A 13,645-nucleotide genomic window follows, 5' to 3' on the forward strand; every position below is an offset into this window, starting at 1 on the left:
CTGACTTTAATGTGCCCTCTAATATGGGCTTAACTTTCCTGCTCCCAAACTCTGTCTATAGTTTGTTATATTTTGATGTTGTTAAAATTCATAATTGTTAGGCTCGCCAATAAAATTTTGGTTCATTCTCTGTACCTCAGGTACTGTCTCAGCTTGGACCTGTTGATTCCCTTAGCTTAGGATTTCAGGCTTTATCAGTCCTGGAGTTCCCAGTACAAGCTGTGAACTAAGCATTCTGTTTCACCTCCCCAGCCCCGTCCCTCAGAAAACCAGTGAATATCAGTGAGAAATAATATAAAATGAAGAAGACATTTCTAAAAGCACTTTAAAGTTTGCTTATAATTTGAATACCGTGTGTTATAATAAGCAAATCTTAACCACTGCAAAAGGATTCATTTACTAATTAAGATGAAGAATGTTACCCTGAAAGAACACAGGTATGATAGCCTATGAAAGCAGTAGGATGACATTGAAGATAAGATGATGAGATGTAACTCCAGAGATCATCAGGTGTTACTTTTTTACACGTTTGTAATTTACTGAATTTTTCCACCGCCCCTTTGTGTATTGATACACGTTGACAGTATCATGATCCAATGAAATATCTCATTTGATGGCCATATCTCTGAGAGCAAGTTGCAAGATTTCCACTGATTCACACAGTCCTTTAGTGACATCTGGCTTCCCCCTGGCAAGTATATCTGACCACGCCACAGTGTTAGTGATCACGGAGTGTGTGAAATAATGACATACCTGCTACAGAAGATTATTTGGTAATGTTGATGGTATACAGTGGATAGACTAATGTAGACTTTTATTTCAATTCCTTTTCTATGTTTAGTTATGTGTCCAAGAGATTGATCTTGTCATCAAAACCGAACTACTTCTCTTTCTCCACTTGTTCTCCAGAATGGCTGAGGTGGACTGAGCTGGGTGTTCTGGGGCCAATATGTTTTGGGGGGTGTATGTAATGGAGCATCCCCTGCATCTTCCTTCTCTCCTTGGACAGAAGAAGCCCTCAGCATGGTACTGAGTAGCCCCTCTGGCCAGGCCCTTAGAAGTCCCTGAATGTTCTGCTTAGCAGAGATTGAAGGGAAGAAGGATCTGTACCCATCTCAGTCCACACTGGAGTGTGGGTCCCAGGGCCCTGTATGACACAGTAGTGGGTCTGAAGACACCCAGAGGTGACAGTGTGACCACTGAGGAGCTGCCTCTACAAAGGAGGCCATTCTGATGTCTGCTGGAGGAGCCTGAGGTCAAAGGGAAGAGGTTGTGGTCACAGGGTCAGAGGGAGGAAGCTCAGCATGCAGAGACCAGGACAGCAGAATGGGGGTCAGTGGGACACTAAGAAAAGAGCAGGCGGAAGCCAGGGTCAGGAATGGAGACTGAGGCAGGCTCAGACTCTGCAGGAAGAGGTCCAGGGAGCAAGTCAGGGATCATGAAATCCCCCACCCACAACACGAGTCCTTCATGCTCTGCCCCTTTCCCAGACTCACCTCCTGAAGCTACAAATAACAGGTAACACTAAGGGAATGTCAGCTTGGGGCTCAGAGGTCCAGGTCCTTCCCGCAGGCCAATTCTTCAGTCACCCATCCTTTGAGGAACACATATGTCGGTGGTGTCCCGAGATTAGAATTGGAATATTTAAGAAAGCCCGGGGCTTTTTCTCTAGGAACACCCCAGAAACACAGGAAGCAGCAGCAAGAGATGGCGTGTCCTCCCAGAGTGGAGACTGCTGCCCATGCTGAGAGTGGAAAGTGGAACATGCCTGGAGGGGTGACCCTCCTCATGGGGACTTCTCAGTGTTGGTGGAGCTTCCTCTCCAGAGCAGGTAACCAAGGTGTCGCTCCTGTATGAAGTGCCTTCTCTGCACTCAGCACCTCTCCAAGGCCTGGGAGGTTCTTCCAGGGGCAGCTGGGTCAAGCGACTAGTACAGGCTCTGGATCCAGACTGTCAAATCCCAGAGGCCCCAGTTAGGCACTATGACCTTGTGACCTTGGGCAAGCAGCTTAACCTCTCTGAGGCTCAGCTCCCTCTTCTGTAGAATGGGGGGTAATAGGCTAGCTCTCCAGGGTTGTGAAGATTAGAGTGAATTTGTGTAAAGTGCTTGGAGCAGTGATTGGCGTGCTGTGAGTTCTTGTCATAAATGTTAGCTAGTCTGGTGATGAGTCTGCACTGGACACACACCTACCCTTGTCCTTAACACAGCTCCCCTCCCATCTGCATTCAAGGCAATCTGAAGCAAATAGAAGCAATTTGAGCTGGCTGGTTAGTTCAGTTGGTTAGAGTGTGGTGTTGGGAAGACCAAGGTCCAGGTTTCTACCCCTGTACCTGCCAGCAAAAACAAAAACAAAAACCATATGTGTGTGTGTGTGTGTGTGTGTGTGTGTGTATTTTATGTATTGTATATATATGTATATATTTTATAAAAATTTGAGCCAGCTCAAATTGTTTCTTTTTTCACTGTTGAGTTTTGAGAGTTCTTTATATATTGGGGGTAGAAGACAGAGTTCTTTATATATTCTAGATACAAGACTTTGTGAGTTAGGTGGCTTGCAAATATTTTCTCTGAGCTTGTAGCTTCTTTTTATTCTTTGAACAGGGTCTTTGGAAATATAATTGAACTTCCTAAAACTAGTTGAAAGTAGTTTATTTTCCCTATCTCAAATTGTTTCATGAGTTGTCTTGCAGGATGTAAGATGAGCATACGTAGAGAGAAGGGACTACCTCTCCAGATGACCTTGAGCACTGTAGAAACCAAAAATCTTCCCTCCATGGAATTCAAAAGCCAAAAGTTGAAACACCGGAGCCCTTTTGGAAGCAAGAGGTCCTTTGGCATGGGCAGTGTATAATATATATATTACAATCCAACTAGTAAATGGGCAGAAGTCATCAAGAGACATTCTACCAAAGAGGACATATGTTTGGCAAATAAGCCATGAAAAGATGTTCGACATCACTAGCCATTAATGAAAAACAAATTAAGAACACAATGACAGTTACTACATGCCAATTAGAACAGTTAAAATAAAAATTAGTGACACTGCCAAATGCTGATGAGGATGCCAAGACACTAGATTTCTCATAAATTGCTGACGGGATTGTAAAATGAGATACCACTCTGGAAAACTATTTGGCTCTTTCTTAAATAAACTAAATATACACTTATCACATGACCCAGCAATTGCATTCCTGGGTATTTATCCCCGAAAAATGAAGATTTGGGCTCACACAAAAATCTGTGTATGATTGTTCATAGCAGCTTTATTTACCACAGTCAAAACTGGGAACAACCAAAATTCCCCCCAATAGGTGAATGATTAACCAGATTGTGGTACACTCATAACAGGATACGCTTCAGCAGTAAAAAGGAACAATCAATGAGCAAAAACTATTGATATAGCAACAACTTGGAGGGCTTTCAAGGGCATCACACTAAATGAAAAAAGCTGATCTCAAAAGGTCACATATTTATTGTTTCATTTACATAGCATTCTCAAAATGACAAAATTGTAGCAATTGAAAACAGATTAATTGGTTGCAGGATCAGATGGCATAGGTGAGAAGCTGGGCATGACTACTAAGGGGTAGCATGAAGATCTGTTCTTGCATGGTGTCCATTTTTTTCATAAGAGCGCTTAGCACATTAATAATAGGTTATTTTAGATTCCTGGTTTGAATATTCCAAAATTTCTGCCATACCTAAATCTGGTTCTGAAGCTTGCTCTGTATTTTCAAACTGTTTTTTTGTTGTTGTTGTTGTTTGTTTGTTTGTTTTGTCTGCCTTGTAATTTTTTTTTTTTTTTTTTGACAGGTAAGGGGATTGTAGCCCTTGGCACAGTGTCGTCCGCACCACACTCAGCCAGTGAGTGAATTGGCCATCCTTATATAGGATCTGAACCCGCAGCCTCAACACTACCAGCACCGCACTCTCCTGAGTGAGCCACGGGGCCAGCCCCTGCTTTGTAATTTTAGTTGAAAGCCAGACATGATAATTTGGGTAATAGGGACAGAGGATAATAAGTCTTTAGTGTGAGATTTAATATTTATCTGGCTAGTAGTTAGGCTGTGCTTACTGTTTCGCATTGCTGTGGGTGTCAGAGGCCAAATTTCCTCTGGTGGTGTTGTTTTGGTCTCCACTGTTGCCATTGAGTTTTTCTAGAGACTCCTTATTAAAAAAAGGCTGAGACATGCAGTTCCTTCTGTTGCACTCCCCTGTTATCATACAAGAGCCCTACTGATGTGGTGGTGAGGTGTACATGTGGAAGGGGAAGATTCTGTAGTCCTATGACTTGGTGTCAGTCATAGAGTGAGCCTGTACCCCTAGGCTGCGACCATCCTGTGTGCTTTTCGGTATCCCCCAAACTCACCCTCAATGGGACAGGGAAGTCAAGAGGAGGCTGGAGTTTGTCATTTCTTCTCCCCCAAGCCAATTAGGCTCTGATAATAACCCAATAGATTAAGCTCTGGTAAAACAGTTTTTCATGGGAGCAGGCTCTTGTAAAGTAGAACTGATGCTCTGGTTGTATTTCTCCTCCTCCTGCCAGAATCAGAAGAGGATTTTCCTCTGATCTATACCCTGAGAATATGATAGGGCTATTGGAGGTAAAACCCATGAAAGTGGGGGTCCCTGAGACTGAACCTCCCTGGAGTTTGTAAGTCTGAAGGTCATCCACGCTGAGCCTCTAGCACTTCATCAGTTACAGTTTAGGTTTTTCTACCCCAGTACTGACTCCAGCAGTCAGTGTCTGCTCCTGAGCTTGCCTTCAGGTAAGCTGTAATTCTTTGTACCTGTCTGTCTCTCCAATTCTGAGGGCAGCAGTTTGACTTGTGACCTCAATTCTCTGATGAATCTAAGAAGAGTTATTTATTTTCAGTTTGTTCAGCTTTTTTCTTGTTTTGAGAATGGAAGTCATGACTTCCAAGCTCCTTACACTCCGTATTGGAAACCAGAAGTCTCTAATTGATCTTGGTTCGTTTTTTTTGTTTTTTTTTTTTTCAGCTCCATGGCCTGTCTGGGGGTTGACTTTAGCAATAAGAGCAGCAGCCCATGCCGCTGACCATCTGGGAGGGTAGGGAGTCCCCGTGACAGACCTTTCAAGTCCTTCTCCCCCAATGACACCTCCAGGGCCCCTCCAGTCCCCACCCCAGTCTCTCTCTTCAGTAGCTTGCTCTGGGGACAGGTCAGAGGAAGTTTCTCCTGGTGTCTGGGGCTTGTGTAACAGGCATCTGGGAACAGGAAGCTTATGGGAAAGGAAGAACACAGGTGGTCCAGCTCTCTCAGAAGGGGCCTGGGTGTGAATTCCTGTTCTACTACTTACTACCTATGTCATCTCTGAAAGGCTACTCATCCCTCATAGGCTTCAGTTGATCTTTAAAAAGAAACTAAAAAGGGAGGACCGCTGCTGCTGGCCGGTCGTGGGGGGTGACCGCCACTTTGCCCCCGGCAGGAGAGGCTGCCTCACTTACAGGCAACAGCTTTGAAGTGTGGAGCAGGAAAAGAACTGTTTCTTAGCTGCCAAAGCGAGTCTCGAAACAGGGAACACGGAGCCAGGGCTGCTGTGGATGCAGACAGGATCCCGGAGGCCGGGGCCGCGCTGAAGGCGGCCAGCTGCCCTATTCAGGATTCAAGGTTTCAGGCTGGCATTAAAGAAGATTCCTGGGAGCGCCCGAGCCGCGCCACAACTGAACAGCCCGAGGCGGCAGCAGCTGAGAACAGGGAAGGCGGCAAACCAGAGGCAGAGAGTGAGCGCCTGACCTGGCACAGCCCTGTGAGTGACCCCTGGACCAGCCCTGTTTGGGGGGCCACTCATCGCCCCGGGGCTGCCTCCATTTTCCCAGGTCCAGGCAGCTCCGCCCGGCTCGGCCGCCACTGAGCCCTCACACTTGCTTGGCCCGGCGCGGGGCTTCCCAGAGCCTGCGGACCGGCCTCCCCTCCCACTCCCTCCGCAGTTCTCTGGCGGGTTGGTGGCGTGGGGCATCCCCGGCCAGTGTCGGGAGGGCAAGGAAGTACGGTAGGGCCGACTGTCACTCCACCACACCCTGGACCCCGGCCCCCGGTAAACTTCCTGTTACTGGGAGGCAGTTACCATCTCTGTGGCCACCGGTTCGGAAAAAAGCCTAACCAATTTCTGGTTGGGAATAGTGTGGTAGGAGAGTTCCCAGGTCCACTTGAACCTGCCGGAGAGCTGGATGCAGGCGGGCGCTAGACTCGATTTATACCGGGGGGGATACAAAGGTGAACAAGACCTGAGAAAGATCTACACAGTGCTACAAAGGCACCCAGAGCGACCGGTCATCTGTGCCTACCAGAAACCTGGTAGACTTCCTGGGCGAGGCAGTGCCGAGCAGGGTCTTGAAGGCCCAGGTGATAGAAGAGGGGCGCAGAAGACATGCCCCAGCCCAGCACAGTGCGCACAGAGTGGGGAGACGTGCGGCCAGGGAGGCGGAGACTTGACAGAAACCACACACCCGGTGGGGTCGCCACTGCACGATCCAACAGCCTGGGCTAGAGCACACGGAACAGGGAGAAATCCTGCACAGGAAGTGAAAGCTCAACAGCGATCACACACCCTGTGGTACGTGATCCACCAGCCCAGCAGAGTCCAAGCTGACCAGAAAGGTGGCTCCCCGGAGGAGCCCAAGACCCGAGGCAACCACACACACAAGGCACTAGAGGCCAACTGAGCAGCCACGGAGGTTGCCATACGATATTGGCAACCACAGCAACATCCTAGTTAGTTATTAGTCTCAAACCGGTGGACTGTGAAACCCCCTGCCACAATGAATAAACATCAAAAAAAAGATACCAGAAATACAAAAAATCAAGAAAGTACACCACCAAAAGTTAATAAATCTCAAACTCTAGATCCTATAGAACAAGAAGCCCTTGAAATGACTGACAAGGAATTTCGAGTGATAATTCTAAGGAAACTGAATGAGATACAAGAAAACACAGCTAGACATCATGATGAAATGAGGGAAAGTATACAGGATCTGAAAGAGGAAATGTACAAAGAAATCAATGTCCTGAAAAAAAATGTAGCAGAACTTGCTGAACTGAAGAAGTTATTCAGCGAAATAAAAAAAACGGAGAGTTTAACCAGCAGGCTTGTCGAAGTTGAAGAAAGAACCTCTGAACTTGAAGATGGACTGTTTGAAATAACACAAGCAGACAAAAAGAAAGAAAAAAGAATCAAGGATATTGAAGAAAATCTGAGAGAGATATCAGACAACCTTAAGCGCTCAAATATCCGAGTCATGGGTATTCCAGAAGGGGAGGAAAATGGAGATTGCATTGAAAACATATTCAACAAAATAGTGGCAGAAAACTTCCCAGGTATAGGAAAAATCACAGATCTTCAGATCCAGGAAGCTCAACGATCTCCAAACGTATTCAACCCAAAAAGGCCTTCTCCAAGACATGTCATAGTCAAATTGGCAAAACTCAGAGACAAAGAGAGAATCTTAAAAGCTGCAAGAGAGAAGCGTCAAATCACCTATAAGGGATCCCCAATCAGGCTAACATTAGACTTCTCATCACAAACCCTAAAAGCTAGAAAGGAATGGGATGATATATTCAAAATACTAAAAGACAAAGATTGCCAGCCAAGAATACTCTACCCTGCAAGGCTATCCTTCCGAAATGAAGGGCAAATAGTATATTTCTCAGACAAACAAAAACTGCGGGAGTTCACCACCACACAACCACCCTTACAAGAAATCCTCAAGGGAGTACTGGGTTTGGTTCCTGAAAAATAACTACCACTGCCATAAAAAACCCAAGAAAAATCAATACCCACTAGTATAATAAAAATGACATTCATGAAGAGAAAACAAGCAAACAAAAACGCTATCTACAACCTAAGGAACCAACAAACACAGAAACCAAACAGTAAATCAGAAAGCAAGGAACAAAAGACACCTAAGACAACCAAACAACCAATAAAATGCTAGGAATAAATCAACACCTTTCAGTAACAACTCTTAATGTAAAAGGCTTAAATTCCCCAATCAAAAGACACAGACTGGCTGACTGGATCAAAAAGGAGGACCCATCTATATGCTGCCTACAAGAGACCCACCTCACCCATAAAGATTCACACAGACTAAGAGTGAAAGGATGGAAAAAGATTTACCATGCAAACAGAAAAGAAAAACGAGCTGGAGTAGCTATTCTTATATCTGACAAAATAGACTTTAAACTAAAAACCATAAAAAGAGACAATGAGGGACACTACTTAATGATAAAAGGACTGATCCATCAAGAAGACATAACAATCATAAATATGTACGCACACAATGTTGGAGCAGCCAGATTTATAAAACAAACTCTATTAGACCTAAAGAAGGAAATAGACACTAATACCATAATAGCAGGGGACCTGAACACCCCACTGTCAATATTAGACAGATCATCTAGGCAAAGAATCAGTAGAGAAACACAAGATCTAAACAAGACTCTAGACCAATTGGAATTGGCAGATATCTACAGAACATTCCACCCAACAACCTCAGAATATTCATTTTTCTCATCAGCACATGGATCATTCTCCAGGATAGATCACATATTAGGTCACAAATCAAGTCTCAATAAATTCAAAAAAATTGGAATTATCCCATGTATCTTCTCAGACCACAATGGATTAAAACTAGAAATTAATAACACACGAAACTCTGGAAAATATACAAACACATGGAAATTAAACAGCATTCTACTTAATGACATATGGGTCCAAGAAGAAATCAAGCAGGAAATCAAAAAATTTATTGAAACTAATGAAAACAATGATACATCATACCAAAACCTGTGGGATACTGCAAAAGCAGTATTGAGGGGAAAATTTATTGCATTAAACGCTCACTTCAGAAGAATGGAAAGATGGCAAGTGAACAACCTAACACTTCACCTTAAAGAACTAGAAAAACAAGAACAATCCAAACCTAAAGTTAGCAGACGGAAAGAAATCATTAAGATCAGAGCAGAACTGAATGAAATTGAAAACCAAAAAACAATTCAAAAGATCAACGAATCAAAAAGTTGGTTTTTTGAAAAGATAAATAAAATTGACAAACCATTAGCATGGCTAACAAAAAAAAGAAGAGAGAAGACTCAAATAACAAAAATTAGAAATGAAAAAGGCGATATTACAACTGATTCATCTGAAATACAAGGAATCATTCGAGACTACTATAAACAACTATACGCCAACAAATTTGAAAATCTGGAGGAAATGGATAAATTTCTGGACACACACAAGCTCCCAAAACTGAACCGTGAAGACGTAGAAAATTTGAACAGACCAATAACAATAAAGGAGATTGAAGCTGTTATTTGAAGGCTCCCAACAAAGAAAAGCCCAGGACCAGATGGATTCACAGCAGAATTTTACCAAACATTCAAAGAGGAATTGACACCGATTCTTTACAAACTATTCCAAAAGATTGAAACGGACGCAAATCTCCCAAACTCATTCTATGAAGCAAACATCATCCTGATACCAAAACCAGGTAAAGATATAACCAAAAAAGAAAACTACAGGCCGATATCCTTGATGAATATAGATGCAAAAATCCTCACTAAAATACTAGCAAACAGAATACAGCAACACATACGTAAAATTATTCATCACGATCAAGTGGGATTCATCCCAGGGATGCAAGGTTGGTTCAACATACGCAAATCAATAAATGTGATACACCATATTAATAAACTCAAACACAAGGACCATATGATCATCTCTATAGATGCTGAAAAAGCATTTGGTAAAGTTCAGCACTCATTCATGACAAAGACCCTCTATAAGTTAGGTATAGAGGGAAAGTATCTCAACATAATTAAAGCCATATATGCCAAACCCACTGCCAATATCATCCTGAATGGGCAGAAGCTGAAAGCTTTTCCTTTAAGAACAGGAACTAGACAAGGATGCCCACTCTCACCACTCCTATTCATCATAGTGTTGTAAGTACTAGCCAGAGCAATCAGAGAAGAGAAAGAAATAAAGGGCATCGAGATTGGAAAAGATGAAGTCAAACTGTCCCTGTTTGCAGATGACATGATCCTATATATCGAACAGCCTAAAACCTCTACAAAAAAACTGCTGGAATTGATAAATGATTTCAGCACAGTAGCAGGATACAAAATCAACACACAAAAATCAGTAGCATTTCTTTTCTCCAATAGTGAACATGCAGAACGAGAAATCAAGAAAGCCTGCCCATTTACAATAGCCACGAAAAAAATAAAATACTTAGGAATTGAGTTAACCAAGGAGGTGAAAAATCTCTCTAATGAGAACTACAAACCACTGCTGAGAGAAATTAGAGAGGATACAAGAAGATGGAAAGATATCCCATGCTCTTGGATTGGAAGAATCAACATAGTGAAAATGTCCATGCTACCCAAATTCAGTGCAATCCCCATCAAAATTCCAAAGACATTTTTCTCAGAAATGGGAAAAACTATCCAGTCATTTATATGGAACAATAAAAGACCACGCATAGCCAAAGCAATGCTGAGCAAAAAATATAAAGCTGGAGCCATAACACTACCTGACTTTAAGCTATACTACAAAGCGATAATAACCAAAACAATATGGTACTAGCATAGAAACAGACACACTGACCAATGGAATAGAATAGAGAATCCAGAAATCAACCCACACACTTACTGCCATCTGATCTTTGACAAAGGCACCAAGCCTATTCACTGGGGAAGGGACTGCCTCTTCAGCAAATGGTGCTGGGATAACTGGATATCCATATGCAGGAGAATGAAACTAGATCCATACCTCTCACCGTATACTAAAATCAACTCAAAATGGATTAAGGATTTAAATATACACCCTGAAAAAATAAGAGTTAAAAGACAACCAACAGAGTGGGAGAAAATATTTGCAAAATATATATCTGACAAAGGATTAATATCCAGAATATATAAGGAACTCAAACAACTTTACAAGAAGAAAACAAGCAACCCAATTAAAAAATGGGCAAAAGAGCTAAGCAGGCATTTCTCTAAGGAAGATATACAAATGGCCAACAGACATATGAAAAAATGCTCAGCATCACTCAGCATCCGGGAAATGCAAATCAAAACCACATTGAGATACCATCTAACCCCAGTTAGGATGGCTAAAATCCAAAAGACTCAGAACGATAAATGCTGGCGAGGTTGCGGAGAAAAAGGAACTCTCATACATTGTTGGTGGGACTGCAAAATGGTGCAGCCTCTATGGAAAATGGTATGGAGGTTCCTCAAACAATTGCAGATAGATCTACCATACGACCCAGCTATCCCACTGTTGGGAATATACCCAGAGGAATGGAAATCATCAAGTTGAAGGTATACCTGTTCCCCAATGTTCTTCACAGCATTCTTTACAATAGCCAAGAGTTGGAACCAGCCCAAATGTCCATCATCAGATGAGTGGATACGGAAAATGTGGTACATCTACACAATGGAATACTACTCAGCTATAAAAATGAATGAAATACTGCCATTTGCAACAACATGGATGGACCTTGAGAGAATTATATTAAGTGAAACAAGTCAGGCACAGAAAGAGAAATACCACATGTTCTCACTTATTGGAGGGAGCTAAAAATTAATATATAAATTCACACACACACACACACACACACACACACAAACCGGGGGAGGGGGGGAAGAAGATATAACAACCACAACTACTTGAAGTTGATACAACAAGCAAACAGAAAGGACATTATTGTGGGGGAGGGGGGGAGGGAGGAGGGAGGGAGGTTTTGGTGATGGGGAGCAATAATCAGCCACGATGTATATCGATAAAATAAAAAATTTTTTAAAAACAAATAAATAAATAAAAATAAAAAAATAAAAAGAAACTAAACCAGGGTAATAATACTGAGCACTTAGTTTGGTTTTGGGTAATTGGGTAACTGGCTGGGCTGGAGCTGAGATTTGGATGGTCTGTCGTGTGGACCAGGCATGTGCTGAAGTTCCTTGGTTTAAAGGTCTGAGGACGTCTGGGGAGACAGGAAACACCTAACTCCTGGAGAAGGGTGTATGACTCCTAGGCCCCCAGGGCCACTTGAGGCCGCCACAGTTGGGAGGAGAACAGTAACTCTGGGGCAAGTGGCGTTGCTAATACTAACCGAACCGCCCACGCTTCCCTGACCTTGAGGAGAACACGTGTGAACCACACGCTGTCTCCGTGACTCCCTGTCTTCCCAGGGTCTGTAACTGAACTCACCACTAGGGGAGAGAATGCTTTTGCCACCCCCTTCAGAGACTGCTGAGCTCTAAGGCCAGACACTAGCAGCAGGTGTACAGCTAGGCACAGTGGAACCTCAGTGGTGTAGCTCCAGCTGGACACAGGAACTGCCAGAAACATCCCTACAGGAGGAGACCCTGTGAAAACACTCTTGAGGTCCTACAGATTGTTCTGGGATGAGAGTGCCTGCATGAGTAGCAGAGGATTTGAACCAGTGAGATCCTGGTGCTGGTGTGCATGTGAGTCCAGCTGCACCCTCCTGCAAGTGAGGGTCCAGAAATTTGGGCAATACCAAGATAATAAAGAATTTTCACTGAACCCTTTGGCACCCGATCCATATGGACATGTGCTAAGTGGGAGCTCTCAGTTTTTATTGTGGGCTCTGTAGGCTGGGGCAGGCTGCACCTTCAGGCCTGCCAGGTTCCTGCTGGCTGCACCAGGACTCTGTCCCACAGATTTGTAGGAAGGACAGCCTAGGACACTACTTCAGGCCTTATTGCCAGGCCACTAAGTCCTGGGTCAGCTAACTAGCAAAAGTGACACCAGGCTCCAACTGCTGGAGGTATGTGGACACTCCAGGCAGGCTTGGCCTGGGGCCTTGGACAGCAGGGAGCAGGTTCATGCAGGGTTAGAGGTTAGTGGGTGGGGGGCCAGGCTCCTGCAGACTTGGGGAGAGCAGGACCTATGGGGACAGGTGAGGAAGGTGTTGGGAATTGACGCTATGAATAAGGATCTGAGCATTTCTGGCCTAAACGTCAGCCCTCGGCCAGTCATCGGGGCCTCCTCCACCTGCTTCCCATCCCTTTCCCCAGCCACCCACATCTGAAAGCCCTCTAGCCGCTGGCCGACCCCCTTCCTCATGGCCTGGGTCCTATACCCCATTCCCGCTCAGTCACTGCATGCTCCAGGGTCTCCCCTCCCTCCCTCCGTCTCCTCTGGGAGTCAGCCCTCCCTCCCACATGCCCCAGGAGCGCTGTTCCTCTGCTTCACGGAAGCCCCTGCTCCCCCAGACTTGGCACACGGGGTGCAAAGTCTCGCCTCCTCTGAAAGAACGACCTCCCCAAGTCATGAGCAGCCTGCGAGCAGCCACGTCCCTTCAACGTGCCCCCCTCTCCTGTTTTCCTCCTGGAAGCCCTCGGCAAGGTCCAGATCCTTGCCCAGAGAGGCAAATCGCTGACCCCAGGGGAGGGCGGGCACTGGAGCAGAAGGGCCCGGACGCCTGTGTGGCTTCAGGAGGAGCCAGGCGGGGCTTTTATTTGGTCTAGTTTGGTTTTGCCAGGCTTGGTTGGGAAAAGACAGTTAATGGACAGAAAAGCTGAGGAAAAAGAAGCATTTAGAGAGACGGTGGGCTGAGAGAGGAGGGGTCCCGCATGGAGACTGGGCCGAGG

At 44.6% G+C, this 13,645-nt stretch overlaps 1 long non-coding RNA gene across 2 annotated transcripts in view; it reads left to right on the forward strand.

Annotated features, from left to right (window-relative positions):
• Window positions 1-5,539, forward strand: part of LOC134379786 (uncharacterized) — a 110,390-nt gene extending 104,851 nt beyond the window's left edge. The window contains exons 5-6 of one of the 2 annotated variants that reach the window (XR_010023829.1): window positions 1,673-1,831; window positions 5,003-5,539. This is a non-coding gene — a long non-coding RNA (uncharacterized LOC134379786). Of the gene's footprint in view, window positions 1-1,672; window positions 1,832-3,814; window positions 3,964-5,002 lie in introns of those variants that run through there. The other variant, XR_010023830.1, reaches the window with a different exon arrangement.
• Window positions 5,540-13,645: the final 8,106 nt, after the last annotated feature.

This window comes from Cynocephalus volans, chromosome 6, assembly GCF_027409185.1.
Source record: "Cynocephalus volans isolate mCynVol1 chromosome 6, mCynVol1.pri, whole genome shotgun sequence".
Classification (NCBI taxonomy): Eukaryota; Metazoa; Chordata; class Mammalia; order Dermoptera; family Cynocephalidae; genus Cynocephalus; species Cynocephalus volans.